Raw genomic sequence first — 15,632 nt, forward strand, 5'->3', positions numbered from 1 at the left:
TATGTGAATGTGATTATGTTAAGCTGTTGTTTCTGTGATTGTGATTATGACAGACTGTTCTTTCTGTGATTGTGCCTATGACAGGGTTGTAGTTTCTGTGATTGTGACAATGTTAGGACTGTTGTTTCTGTGTTTGCGACTGTGTCAGGAATGTTGTTTATGTGAATGTGATTATGTAAAGCTTTTGTTTCTGTGACAGTGACTATGAAATGCTGTTGTTTCTGTGATTGTGATTATGACAGGCTGTTCATTCTGTGATTGTGCCTATGACAGGGTTGTAGTTTCTGTGATTGTGACAATGTTTGGACTGTTGTTTCTGTGATTGTGACCGTGTAAGCCTGTTGTTTCTTTGTTTGTGGCTATGTCAGGCTTTTGTTTCCGTGATTGTGACTATGTCAGGAATGTTGTTTCTGTGAATGTGATTATGTTAAGCTGTTGTTTCTGTGATTGTGACTATGAAATGCTGTTGTTTCTTTATTGTGATTATGTCAGGCTTTTGTTTCTGTGATTGTGACTATGTCAGGAATATTGTTTCTATGAATGTGATTATGTTAGGCTTTTGTTTCTGTGACTGTGACTATTAAATGCTGTTGTTTCTGTGATTGTGGTTATGACAGGCTGTTGTTTCTATGATTGTGATTATGACAGGCTGTTCTTTCTGTGATTGTGTCTATGTCAGGAATGTTGTTTCTGTGAATGTGATTATGTTAAGCTTTTGTTTCTGTGACTGTGACTATTAATTGCTGTTGTTTCTGTGATTGTGATTATGACAGGCGATTGTTTCTATGATTGTGATTATGACAGGCTGTTCTTTCTGTGATTGTGCCTATGACAGGGTTGTAGTTTCTGTGATTGTGACAATGTTTGGACTGTTGTTTCTGTGATTGTGACTGTGTAGCCTGTTGTTTCTTTGTTTGTGGCTATGTCAGGCTTTTGTTTCCGTGATTGTGACTATGTCAGGGATGTTGTTTCTGTGAATGTGATTATGTCAAGCTGTTGTTTCTGTGATTGTGACTATGTCAGGAATGTTGTTTCTGTGAATGTGATTATGTTAGGCTTTTGTTTCTGTGACTGTGACTGTTAAATGCTGTTGTTTCTGTGATTGTGATTATGACAGGCTGTTGTTTCTATGATTGTGATTATGACAGGCTGTTCTTTCTGTGATTGTGACTATGTCAGGAATGTTGTTTCTGTGAATGTGATTATGTTAAGCTTTTGATTCTGTGACTGTGACTATGAAATGCTGTTGTTTCTGTGATTGTGATTATGACAGGCTGTTCTTTCTGTGATTGTGCCTATGACAGGGTTGTAGTTTCTGTGATTTAGACAATGTTAGGACTGTTGTTTCTGTGATTGTGACTATGTCAGGGATGTCGTTTCTGTTAATGTGATTATGTAAAGCTGTTGTTTCTGTGATTGTGTCTATGTCAGGCTGTTGTTTCTGTGATTGTGACTATGCTACGGTTGTTGTTTCAGTGAATGTGATTATTCCCGGCTGTTGTTTCTGTGATTGAGATTATGAAAGGCTGTTGTTTCTGTGATTGTGCCTATGACAGGGTTGTTGTTTCTGTGATTGTGACAGTGTTAGGACTGTTGTTTCTGTGATTGTGACTATGTCAGGGATGTTGTTTCTGATAATGTGATTATGTCAAGCTGTTGTTTCTGTGATTTCGACTATGTCAGGAATGTTGTTTCTGTGAATGTGATTATGTTAAGCTTTTATTTCTGTGACAGTGACTATGAAATGCTGTTGTTTCTGTGATTGTGATGATGACAGGCTGTTCATTCTGTGATTGTTCCTATGACAGGGTTGTAGTTTCTGTGATTGTGACAATGTTTGGACTGTTGTTTCTGTGATTGTGACTGTGTATGCCTGTTGTTTCTTTGTTTGTGGCTATGTCAGGCTTTTGTTTCCGTGATTGTGACTATGTCAGGAATGTTGTTTCTGTGAATGTGATTATGTTAAGCTGTTGTTTCTGTGATTGTGACTATGAAATGCTGTTGTTTCTTGATTGTGATTATGTCAGGCTTTTGTTTCTGTGATTGTTACTATGTCAGGAATGTTGTTTCTGTGATTGTGATTATGTTAGGCTTTTGTTTCTGTGACTGTGACTATTAAATGCTGTTGTTTCTGTGATTGTGATTATGACAGGCTGTTGTTTCTATGATTGTGATTATGACAGGCTGTTCTTTCTGTGATTGTGACTATGTCAGGAATGTTGTTTCTGTGAATGTGATTATGTTAAGCTTTTGTTTCTGTGACTGTGACTATTAAATGCTGTTGTTTCTGTGATTGTGATTACGACAGGCTGTTGTTTCTATGATTGTGATTATGACAGGCTGTTCTTTATGTGATTGTGACTATGTCAGTAATGTTGTTTCTGTGAATGTGATTATGTTAAGCTTTTGTTTCTGTGACTGTGACTATTAAATGCTGTTCTTTCTGTGATTGTGCCTATGACAGGGCTGTTGTTTCTGTGATTGTGATAGTGTTAGGACTGTTGTTTCTGTGATTGTGACGATGTCAGGAATGTTGTTTCTGTGAATGTGATTATGTTAAGCTTTTGATTCTGTGACAGTGACTATGAAATGCTGTTGTTTCTGTGATTGTGATTATGACAGGCTGTTCATTCTGTGATTGTGCCTATGACAGGGTTGTAGTTTCTGTGATTGTGACTGTGTAAGGCTGTTGTTTCTGTGATTGTGATTGTGTAAGGCTGTTGTTTCTTTGTTTGTGGCTATGTCAGGCTTTTGTCTCTGTGATTGTGACTATGTCAGGTCTGTTGTTTCTGTGAATGTGAATATGTTAAGGTGTTCATTCTGTGATTGTGACTATGAAATGCTGTTGTTTCTTGATTGTGATTATGTCAGGCTTTTGTTTCTGTGATTGTGACTGTGTAACGCTGTTGTTTCTGGGTATGTGATTACGTTAAGCTTTTGTTTCTGTGACAGTGAGTATGAAATGCTCTTGTTTCTGTGATTGTGATTATGACAGGCTGTTCATTCTGTGATTGTGCCTATGACAGGGTTGTAGTTTCTGTTATTGTGACAATGTTAGGACTGTTGTTTCTGTGATTGTGACTGTGTCAGGCTGTTGTTTCTCTGATTGTGATTATGTCAGGCTTATATTTCTGTGATTGTGACTATGTCAGGAATGTTGTTTATGTGAATGTGATTATGTTAAGCTGTTGTTTCTGTGATTGTGATTATGACAGACTGTTCTTTCTGTGATTGTGCCTATGACAGGGTTGTAGTTTCTGTGATTGTGACAATGTTAGGACTGTTGTTTCTGTGTTTGCGACTGTGTCAGGAATGTTGTTTATGTGAATGTGATTATGTAAAGCTTTTGTTTCTGTGACAGTGACTATGAAATGCTGTTGTTTCTGTGATTGTGATTATGACAGGCTGTTCATTCTGTGATTGTGCCTATGACAGGGTTGTAGTTTCTGTGATTGTGACAATGTTTGGACTGTTGTTTCTGTGATTGTGACCGTGTAAGCCTGTTGTTTCTTTGTTTGTGGCTATGTCAGGCTTTTGTTTCCGTGATTGTGACTATGTCAGGAATGTTGTTTCTGTGAATGTGATTATGTTAAGCTGTTGTTTCTGTGATTGTGACTATGAAATGCTGTTGTTTCTTTATTGTGATTATGTCAGGCTTTTGTTTCTGTGATTGTGACTATGTCAGGAATATTGTTTCTATGAATGTGATTATGTTAGGCTTTTGTTTCTGTGACTGTGACTATTAAATGCTGTTGTTTCTGTGATTGTGGTTATGACAGGCTGTTGTTTCTATGATTGTGATTATGACAGGCTGTTCTTTCTGTGATTGTGTCTATGTCAGGAATGTTGTTTCTGTGAATGTGATTATGTTAAGCTTTTGTTTCTGTGACTGTGACTATTAATTGCTGTTGTTTCTGTGATTGTGATTATGACAGGCGATTGTTTCTATGATTGTGATTATGACAGGCTGTTCTTTCTGTGATTGTGCCTATGACAGGGTTGTAGTTTCTGTGATTGTGACAATGTTTGGACTGTTGTTTCTGTGATTGTGACTGTGTAGCCTGTTGTTTCTTTGTTTGTGGCTATGTCAGGCTTTTGTTTCCGTGATTGTGACTATGTCAGGGATGTTGTTTCTGTGAATGTGATTATGTCAAGCTGTTGTTTCTGTGATTGTGACTATGTCAGGAATGTTGTTTCTGTGAATGTGATTATGTTAGGCTTTTGTTTCTGTGACTGTGACTGTTAAATGCTGTTGTTTCTGTGATTGTGATTATGACAGGCTGTTGTTTCTATGATTGTGATTATGACAGGCTGTTCTTTCTGTGATTGTGACTATGTCAGGAATGTTGTTTCTGTGAATGTGATTATGTTAAGCTTTTGATTCTGTGACTGTGACTATGAAATGCTGTTGTTTCTGTGATTGTGATTATGACAGGCTGTTCTTTCTGTGATTGTGCCTATGACAGGGTTGTAGTTTCTGTGATTTAGACAATGTTAGGACTGTTGTTTCTGTGATTGTGACTATGTCAGGGATGTCGTTTCTGTTAATGTGATTATGTAAAGCTGTTGTTTCTGTGATTGTGTCTATGTCAGGCTGTTGTTTCTGTGATTGTGACTATGCTACGGTTGTTGTTTCAGTGAATGTGATTATTCCCGGCTGTTGTTACTGTGATTGAGATTATGAAAGGCTGTTGTTTCTGTGATTGTGCCTATGACAGGGTTGTTGTTTCTGTGATTGTGACAGTGTTAGGACTGTTGTTTCTGTGATTGTGACTATGTCAGGGATGTTGTTTCTGATAATGTGATTATGTCAAGCTGTTGTTTCTGTGATTTCGACTATGTCAGGAATGTTGTTTCTGTGAATGTGATTATGTTAAGCTTTTATTTCTGTGACAGTGACTATGAAATGCTGTTGTTTCTGTGATTGTGATGATGACAGGCTGTTCATTCTGTGATTGTTCCTATGACAGGGTTGTAGTTTCTGTGATTGTGACAAAGTTCAGACTGTTGTTTCTGTGATTGTGACTGTGTAAATCTGTTGTTTCTTTGTTTGTGGCTATGTCAGGCTTTTGTCTGTGTGATTGTGACTATGTCAGGAATGTTGTTTCTGTGAATGTGATTATGTTAAGCTGTTGTTTCTGTGATTGTGATTATGACAGGCTGTTCTTTCTGTGATTGTGCATATGACAGGGTTGTAGTTTCTGTGATTGTGACAATGTTAGGACTGTTGTTTCTGTGATTGTGACTATGTCAGGAATGCTGTTTCTGTGAATGTGAATATGTTAAGCTTTTGTTTCTGTGACGGTGACTATGAAATGCTGTTGTTTCTGTGATTGTGATTATGACAGGCTGTTGTTTCTGTGATTGTGATTATGACAGGCTGTTCATTCTGTGATTGCGCCTATGACAGGGTTGTAGTTTCTGTGATTGTGACAATGTTAGGACTGTTGTTTCTGTGATTGTGACTGCGTAAGGCTGTTGTTTCTTTGTTTGTGGCTATGTCAGGCTGTTGTTTCTGTGATTGTGACTATGTCAGGAATGTTGTTTCTGTGAATGTGATTATGTTAAGCTGTTGTTTCTGTGATTGTGACTATGTCAGGAATGTTGTTTCTGTGAATATGATTATGTTAGGCTTTTGTTTCTGTGACTGTGACGATTAAATACTGTTGTTTCTGTGAGTGTGATTATGGCAGGCTGTTGTTTCTATGATTGTGATTATGACAGGCTGTTCTTTCTGTGATTGTGACTATGTCAGGAATGTTGTTTCTGTTAATGTGATTATGACAAGCTGTTGTTTCTGTGATTGTGACTATGAAATGCTGTTGTTTCTGTGAATGTGCTTATGTTAAGCTTTTGTTTCTGTGACAGTGACTATGAAATGCTGTTGATTCTGTGATTGTGATTATGACAGGCTGTTCATTCTGTGATTGTGCCTATGACAGGGTTGTAGTTTCTGTGATTGTGACAATCTTAGGACTGTTGTTTCTGTGATTGTGACTGTGTCAGGCTGTTGTGTCTCTGATTGTGATTATGTCAGGCTTATATTTCTGTGATTGTGACTATGTCAGGAATGTTGTTTCTGTGAATGTGATTATGTTAAGCAGTTGTTTCTGTGATTGTGACTATGAAATGCTGTTGTTTCTATGATTGTGATTATGTCAGGCTTTTGTTTCTGTGATTGTGACTATGTCAGGAATGTTGTTTCTGTGAATGTGATTATGTTAGGCTTTTGTTTCTGAGACTGTGACGATTAAATACTGTTGTTTCTGTGATTGTGATTATGACAGGCTGTTGTTTCTATGATTGTGATTATGACAGGCTGTTCTTTCTGTGATTGTGACTATGTCAGGAATGTTGTTTCTGTGAATGTGATTATGTTAAGCTTTTGTTTCTGTGACTGTGACTATTAAATGCTGTTGTTTCTGTGATTGTGATTATGACAGGCTGTTGTTTCTATTATTGTGATTATGACAGGTTGTTCATTCTGTGATTGTGCCTATGACAAGGTTGTAGTTTCTGTGATTGTGACTGTGTAAGGCTGTTGTTTCTGTGATTGTGATTGTGTAAGGCTGCTGTTTCTTTGTTTGTGGCTATGTCAGGCTTTTGTCTCTGTGATTGTGACTATGTCAGGAATGTTGTTTCTGTGAATGTGAATATGTTAAGCTGTTTCATTCTGTGATTGTGACTGTGTCAGGCTGTTGTTTCTCTGATTGTGATTATGTCAGGCTTATATTTCTGTCATTGTGACTATGTCAGGAATGTTGTTTCTGTGAATGTGATTATGTTAAGCTGTTGTTTTTGTGACAGTGACTATGAAATGCTGTTGTTTCTGTGATTGTGATTATGACAGGCTGTTCATTCTGTGATTGTGCCTATGACAGGGTTGTAGTTTCTGTGATTGTGACAATGTTTGGACTGTTGTTTCTGTGATTGTGACTGTGGAAGCCTGTTGTTTCTTTGTTTGTGGCTATGTCAGGCTTTTGTTTCCGTGATTGTGACTATGTCAGGGATGTTGTTTCTGTGAATGTGATTATGTTAGGCTTTTGTTTCTGTGACTGTGACTATTAAATGCTGTTGTTTCTGTGATTGTGATTACGACAGGCTGTTGTTTCTATGATTGTGATTATGACAGGCTGTTCTTTATGTGATTGTGACTATGTCAGTAATGTTGTTTCTGTGAATGTGATTATGTTAAGCTTTTGTTTCTGTGACTGTGACTATTAAATGCTGTTCTTTCTGTGATTGTGCCTATGACAGGGCTGTTGTTTCTGTGATTGTGATAGTGTTAGGACTGTTGTTTCTGTGATTGTGACGATGTCAGGGATGTTGTTTCTGTTAATGTGATTATGTCAAGCTGTTGTTTCTGTGATTGCGACTATGTCAGGAATGTTGTTTCTGTGAATGTGATTATGTTAAGCTTTTGATTCTGTGACAGTGACTATGAAATGCTGTTGTTTCTGTGATTGTGATTATGACAGGCTGTTCATTCTGTGATTGCGCCTATGACAGGGTTGTAGTTTCTGTGATTGTGACAATGTTAGGACTGTTGTTTCTGTGATTGTGACTGCGTAAGGCAGTTGTTTCTTTGTTTGTGGCTATGTCAGGCTGTTGTTTCTGTGATTGTGACTATGTCAGGAATGTTGTTTCTGTGAATGTGATTATGTTAAGCTGTTGTTTCTGTGATTGTGACTATGTCAGGAATGTTGTTTCTGTGAATATGATTATGTTAGGCTTTTGTTTCTGTGACTGTGACGATTAAATACTGTTGTTTCTGTGATTGTGATTATGGCAGGTTTTTGTTTCTATGATTGTGATTATGACAGGCTGTTCTTTCTGTGATTGTGACTATGTCAGGAATGTTGTTTCTGTTAATGTGATTATGACAAGCTGTTGTTTCTGTGATTGTGACTATGAAATGCTGTTGTTTCTGTGAATGTGCTTATGTTAAGCTTTTGTTTCTGTGACAGGGACTATGAAATGCTGTTGATTCTGTGATTGTGATTATGACAGGCTGTTCATTCTGTGATTGTGCCTATGACAGGGTTGTAGTTTCTGTGATTGTGACAATCTTAGGACTGTTGTTTCTGTGATTGTGACTGTGTCAGGCTGTTGTGTCTCTGATTGTGATTATGTCAGGCTTATATTTCTGTGATTGTGACTATGTCAGGAATGTTGTTTCTGTGAATGTGATTATGTTAAGCAGTTGTTTCTGTGATTGTGACTATGAAATGCTGTTGTTTCTATGATTGTGATTATGTCAGGCTTTTGTTTCTGTGATTGTGACTATGTCAGGAATGTTGTTTCTGTGAATGTGATTATGTTAGGCTTTTGTTTCTGAGACTGTGACGATTAAATACTGTTGTTTCTGTGATTGTGATTATGACAGGCTGTTGTTTCTATGATTGTGATTATGACAGGCTGTTCTTTCTGTGATTGCGACTATGTCAGGAATGTTGTTTCTGTGAATGTGATTATGTTAAGCTTTTGTTTCTGTGACTGTGACTATTAAATGCTGTTGTTTCTGTGATTGTGATTATGACAGGCTGTTGTTTCTATGATTGTGATTATGACAGGTTGTTCATTCTGTGATTGTGCCTATGACAAGGTTGTAGTTTCTGTGATTGTGACTGTGTAAGGCTGTTGTTTCTGTGATTGTGATTGTGTAAGGCTGCTGTTTCTTTGTTTGTGGCTATGTCAGGCTTTTGTCTCTGTGATTGTGACTATGTCAGGAATGTTGTTTCTGTGAATGTGAATATGTTAAGCTGTTTCATTCTGTGATTGTGACTGTGTCAGGCTGTTGTTTCTCTGATTGTGATTATGTCAGGCTTATATTTCTGTCATTGTGACTATGTCAGGAATGTTGTTTCTGTGAATGTGATTATGTTAAGCTGTTGGTTTTGTGACAGTGACTATGAAATGCTGTTGTTTCTGTGATTGTGATTATGACAGGCTGTTCATTCTGTGATTGTGCCTATGACAGGGTTGTAGTTTCTGTGATTGTGACAATGTTTGGACTGTTGTTTCTGTGATTGTGACTGTGGAAGCCTGTTGTTTCTTTGTTTGTGGCTATGTCAGGCTTTTGTTTCCGTGATTGTGACTATGTCAGGGATGTTGTTTCTGTTAATGTGATTATGTCAAGCTGTTGTTTCTGTGATTGTGACTATGTCAGGAATGTTGTTTCTGTGAATGTGATTATGTTAGGCTTTTGTTTCTGTGACTGTGACTATTAAATGCTGTTGTTTCTGTGATTGTGATTACGACAGGCTGTTGTTTCTATGATTGTGATTATGACAGGCTGTTCTTTATGTGATTGTGACTATGTCAGTAATGTTGTTTCTGTGAATGTGATTATGTTAAGCTTTTGTTTCTGTGACTGTGACTATTAAATGCTGTTCTTTCTGTGATTGTGCCTATGACAGGGCTGTTGTTTCTGTGATTGTGATAGTGTTAGGAGTGTTGTTTCTGTGATTGTGACGATGTCAGGGATGTTGTTTCTGTTAATGTGATTATGTCAAGCTGTTGTTTCTGTGATTGCGACTATGTCAGGAATGTTGTTTCTGTGAATGTGATTATGTTAAGCTTTTGATTCTGTGACAGTGACTATGAAATGCTGTTGTTTCTGTGATTGTGATTATGACAGGCTGTTCATTCTGTGATTGTGCCTATGACATGGTTGTAGTTTCTGTGATTGTGACTGTGTAAGGCTGTTGTTTCTGTGATTGTGATTGTGTAAGGCTGTTGTTTCTTTGTTTGTGGCTATGTCAGGCTTTTGTCTCTGTGATTGTGACTATGTCAGGTCTGTTGTTTCTGTGAATGTGAATATGTTAAGGTGTTCATTCTGTGATTGTGACTATGAAATGCTGTTGTTTCTTGATTGTGATTATGTCAGGCTTTTGTTTCTGTGATTGTGACTGTGTAACGCTGTTGTTTCTGGGGATGTGATTACGTTAAGCTTTTGTTTCTGTGACAGTGAGTATGAAATGCTCTTGTTTCTGTGATTGTGATTATGACAGGCTGTTCATTCTGTGATTGTGCCTATGACAGGGTTGTAGTTTCTGTTATTGTGACAATGTTAGGACTGTTGTTTCTGTGATTGTGACTGTGTCAGGCTGTTGTTTCTCTGATTGTGATTATGTCAGGCTTATATTTCTGTGATTGTGACTATGTCAGGAATGTTGTTTATGTGAATGTGATTATGTTAAGCTGTTGTTTCTGTGATTGTGATTATGACAGGCTGTTGTTTCTATGATTGTGATTATGACAGGTTGTTCATTCTGTGATTGTGCCTATGACAAGGTTGTAGTTTCTGTGATTGTGACTGTGTAAGGCTGTTGTTTCTGTGATTGTGATTGTGTAAGGCTGCTGTTTCTTTGTTTGTGGCTATGTCAGGCTTTTGTCTCTGTGATTGTGACTATGTCAGGAATGTTGTTTCTGTGAATGTGAATATGTTAAGCTGTTTCATTCTGTGATTGTGACTGTGTCAGGCTGTTGTTTCTCTGATTGTGATTATGTCAGGCTTATATTTCTGTCATTGTGACTATGTCAGGAATGTTGTTTCTGTGAATGTGATTATGTTAAGCTGTTGTTTTTGTGACAGTGACTATGAAATGCTGTTGTTTCTGTGATTGTGATTATGACAGGCTGTTCATTCTGTGATTGTGCCTATGACAGGGTTGTAGTTTCTGTGATTGTGACAATGTTTGGACTGTTGTTTCTGTGATTGTGACTGTGGAAGCCTGTTGTTTCTTTGTTTGTGGCTATGTCAGGCTTTTGTTTCCGTGATTGTGACTATGTCAGGGATGTTGTTTCTGTGAATGTGATTATGTTAGGCTTTTGTTTCTGTGACTGTGACTATTAAATGCTGTTGTTTCTGTGATTGTGATTACGACAGGCTGTTGTTTCTATGATTGTGATTATGACAGGCTGTTCTTTATGTGATTGTGACTATGTCAGTAATGTTGTTTCTGTGAATGTGATTATGTTAAGCTTTTCTTTCTGTGACTGTGACTATTAAATGCTGTTCTTTCTGTGATTGTGCCTATGACAGGGCTGTTGTTTCTGTGATTGTGATAGTGTTAGGACTGTTGTTTCTGTGATTGTGACGATGTCAGGGATGTTGTTTCTGTTAATGTGATTATGTCAAGCTGTTGTTTCTGTGATTGCGACTATGTCAGGAATGTTGTTTCTGTGAATGTGATTATGTTAAGCTTTTGATTCTGTGACAGTGACTATGAAATGCTGTTGTTTCTGTGATTGTGATTATGACAGGCTGTTCATTCTGTGATTGTGCCTATGACAGGGTTGTAGTTTCTGTGATAGTGACTGTGTAAGGCTGTTGTTTCTGTGATTGTGATTGTGTAAGGCTGTTGTTTCTTTGTTTGTGGCTATGTCAGGCTTTTGTCTCTGTGATTGTGACTATGTCAGGTCTGTTGTTTCTGTGAATGTGAATATGTTAAGGTGTTCATTCTGTGATTGTGACTATGAAATGCTGTTGTTTCTTGATTGTGATTATGTCAGGCTTTTGTTTCTGTGATTGTGACTGTGTAACGCTGTTGTTTCTGGGGATGTGATTACGTTAAGCTTTTGTTTCTGTGACAGTGAGTATGAAATGCTCTTGTTTCTGTGATTGTGATTATGACAGGCTGTTCATTCTGTGATTGTGCCTATGACAGGGTTGTAGTTTCTGTTATTGTGACAATGTTAGGACTGTTGTTTCTGTGATTGTGACTGTGTCAGGCTGTTGTTTCTCTGATTGTGATTATGTCAGGCTTATATTTCTGTGATTGTGACTATGTCAGGAATGTTGTTTATGTGAATGTGATTATGTTAAGCTGTTGTTTCTGTGATTGTGATTATGACAGACTGTTCTTTCTGTGATTGTGCCTATGACAGGGTTGTAGTTTCTGTGATTGTGACAATGTTAGGACTGTTGTTTCTGTGATTGTGACTATGTCAGGGATGTTGTTTCTGTTAATGTGATTTTGTCAAGCTGTTGTTTCTGTGTTTGCGACTATGTCAGGAATGTTGTTTATGTGAATGTGATTATGTAAAGCTTTTGTTTCTGTGACAGTGACTATGAAATGCTGTTGTTTCTGTGATTGTGATTATGACAGGCTGTTCATTCTGTGATTGTGCCTATGACAGGGTTGTAGTTTCTGTGATTGTGACAATGTTTGGACTGTTGTTTCTGTGATTGTGACCGTGTAAGCCTGTTGTTTCTTTGTTTGTGGCTATGTCAGGCTTTTGTTTCCGTGATTGTGACTATGTCAGGAATGTTGTTTCTGTGAATGTGATTATGTTAAGCTGTTGTTTCTGTGATTGTGACTATGAAATGCTGTTGTTTCTTTATTGTGATTATGTCAGGCTTTTTGTTTCTGTGATTGTGACTATGTCAGGAATATTGTTTCTATGAATGTGATTATGTTAGGCTTTTGTTTCTGTGACTGTGACTATTAAATGCTGTTGTTTCTGTGATTGTGATTATGACAGGCTGTTGTTTCTATGATTGTGATTATGACAGGCTGTTCTTTCTGTGATTGTGTCTATGTCAGGAATGTTGTTTCTGTGAATGTGATTATGTTAAGCTTTTGTTTCTGTGACTGTGACTATTAATTGCTGTTGTTTCTGTGATTGTGATTATGACAGGCGATTGTTTCTATGATTGTGATTATGACAGGCTGTTCTTTCTGTGATTGTGCCTATGACAGGGTTGTAGTTTCTGTGATTGTGACAATGTTTGGACTGTTGTTTCTGTGATTGTGACTGTGTAAGCCTGTTGTTTCTTTGTTTGTGGCTATGTCAGGCTTTTGTTTCCGTGATTGTGACTATGTCAGGGATGTTGTTTCTGTGAATGTGATTATGTTAAGCTTTTGTTTCTGTGACTGTGACTATGAAATGCTGTTGTTTCTGTGATTGTGATTATGACAGGGTTGTAGTTTCTGTGATTGTGACAATGTTTGGACTGTTGTTTCTGTGATTGTGACTGTGTAAGCCTGTTGTTTCTTTGTTTGTGGCTATGTCAGGCTTTTGTTTCCGTGATTGTGACTATGTCAGGGATGTTGTTTCTGTGAATGTGATTATGTCAAGCTGTTGTTTCTGTGATTGTGACTATGTCAGGAATGTTGTTTCTGTGAATGTGATATGTTAGGCTTTTGTTTCTGTGACTGTGACTATTAAATGCTGTTGTTTCTGTGATTGTGATTATGACAGGCTGTTGTTTCTATGATTGTGATTATGACAGGCTGTTCTTTCTGTGATTGTGACTATGTCAGGAATGTTGTTTCTGTGAATGTGATTATGTTAAGCTTTTGATTCTGTGACTGTGACTATGAAATGCTGTTGTTTCTGTGATTGTGATTATGACAGGCTGTTCTTTCTGTGATTGTGCCTATGACAGGGTTGTAGTTTCTGTGATTTAGACAATGTTAGGACTGTTGTTTCTGTGATTGTGACTATGTCAGGGATGTCGTTTCTGTTTATGTGATTATGTAAAGCTGTTGTTTCTGTGATTGTGACTATGTCAGGCTGTTGTTTCTGTGATTGTGACTATGCTACGGTTGTTGTTTCAGTGAATGTGATTATTCCCGGCTGTTGTTTCTGTGATTGAGATTATGAAAGGCTGTTGTTTCTGTGATTGTGCCTATGACAGGGTTGTTGTTTCTGTGATTGTGACAGTGTTAGGACTGTTGTTTCTGTGATTGTGACTATGTCAGGGATGTTGTTTCTGTTAATGTGATTATGTCAAGCTGTTGTTTCTGTGATTTCGACTATGTCAGGAATGTTGTTTCTGTGAATGTGATTATGTTAAGCTTTTATTTCTGTGACAGTGACTATGAAATGCTGTTGTTTCTGTGATTGTGATGATGACAGGCTGTTCATTCTGTGATTTTTCCTATGACAGGGTTGTAGTTTCTGTGATTGTGACAAAGTTCAGACTGTTGTTTCTGTGATTGTGACTGTGTAAGGCTGTTGTTTCTTTGTTTGTGGCTATGTCAGGCTTTTGTCTGTGTGATTGTGACTATGTCAGGAATGTTGTTTCTGTGAATGTGATTATGTGAAGCTGTTGTTTCTGTGATTGTGATTATGACAGGCTGTTCTTTCTGTGATTGTGCATATGACAGGGTTGTAGTTTCTGTGATTGTGACAATGTTTGGACTGTTGTTTCTGTGATTGTGACTATGTCAGGAATGCTGTTTCTGTGAATGTGAATATGTTAAGCTTTTGTTTCTGTGACGGTGACTATGAAATGCTGTTGTTTCTGTGATTGTGATTATGACAGGCTGTTGTTTCTGTGATTGTGATTATGACAGGCTGTTCATTCTGTGATTGTGCCTATGACAGGGTTGTAGTTTCTGTGATTGTGACAATGTTAGGACTGTTGTTTCTGTGATTGTGACTGCGTAACGCTGTTGTTTCTTTGTTTGTGGCTATGTCAGGCTTTTGTTTCTGTGATTGTGACTAAGTCAGGAATGTTGTTTCTGTGAATGTGATTATGTTAAGCTGTTGTTTCTGTGACAGTGACTATGAAATGCAGTTGTTTCTGTGATTGTGATTATGACAGGCTATTCATTCTGTGATTGTGCCTATGACAGGGTTGTAGTTCCTGTGATTGTGACAATGTTTGGACTGTTGTTTCTGTGATTGTGACTGTGTAAGCCTGTTGTTTCTTTGTTTGTGGCTATGTCAGGCTTTTGTTTCCGTGATTGTGACTATGTCAGGAATGTTGTTTCTGTGAATGTGATTATGTTAAGCTGTTGTTTCTGTGATTGTGACTATGAAATGCTGTTGTTTCTTGATTGTGATTATGTCAGGCTTTTGTTTCTGTGATTGTTACTATGTCAGGAATGTTGTTTCTGTGATTGTGATTATGTTAGGCTTTTGTTTCTGTGACTGTGACTATTAAATGCTGTTGTTTCTGTGATTGTGATTATGACAGGCTGTTGTTTCTATGATTGTGATTATGACAGGCTGTTCTTTCTGTGATTGTGACTATGTCAGGAATGTTGTTTCTGTGAATGTGATTATGTTAAGCTTTTGTTTCTGTGACTGTGACTATTAAATGCTGTTGTTTCTGTGATTGTGATTACGACAGGCTGTTGTTTCTATGATTGTGATTATGACAGGCTGTTCTTTATGTGATTGTGACTATGTCAGTAATGTTGTTTCTGTGAATGTGATTATGTTAAGCTTTTGTTTCTGTGACTGTGCCTATTAAATGCTGTTCTTCCTGTGATTGTGCCTATGACAGGGCTGTTGTTTCTGTGATTGTGATAGTGTTAGGACTGTTGTTTCTGTGATTGTGACGATGTCAGGGATGTTGTTTCTGTTAATGTGATTATGTCAAGCTGTTGTTTCTGTGATTGCGACTATGTCAGGAATGTTGTTTCTGTGAATGTGATTATGTTAAGCTTTTGATTCTGTGACAGTGACTATGAAATGCTGTTGTTTCTGTGATTGTGATTATGACAGGCTGTTCATTCTGTGATTGTGCCTATGACAGGGTTGTAGTTTCTGTGATTGTGACTGTGTAAGGCTGTTGTTTCTGTGATTGTGATTGTGTAAGGCTGTTGTTTCTTTGTTTGTGGCTATGTCAGGCTTTTGTCTCTGTGATCGTGACTATGTCAGGTCTGTTG

Source organism: Chiloscyllium plagiosum, unplaced genomic scaffold, assembly GCF_037043375.1.
Source record: "Chiloscyllium plagiosum isolate Xiang-an unplaced genomic scaffold, Cpla_swu_hap1 HiC_scaffold_53X, whole genome shotgun sequence".
Classification (NCBI taxonomy): domain Eukaryota; kingdom Metazoa; phylum Chordata; class Chondrichthyes; order Orectolobiformes; family Hemiscylliidae; genus Chiloscyllium; species Chiloscyllium plagiosum.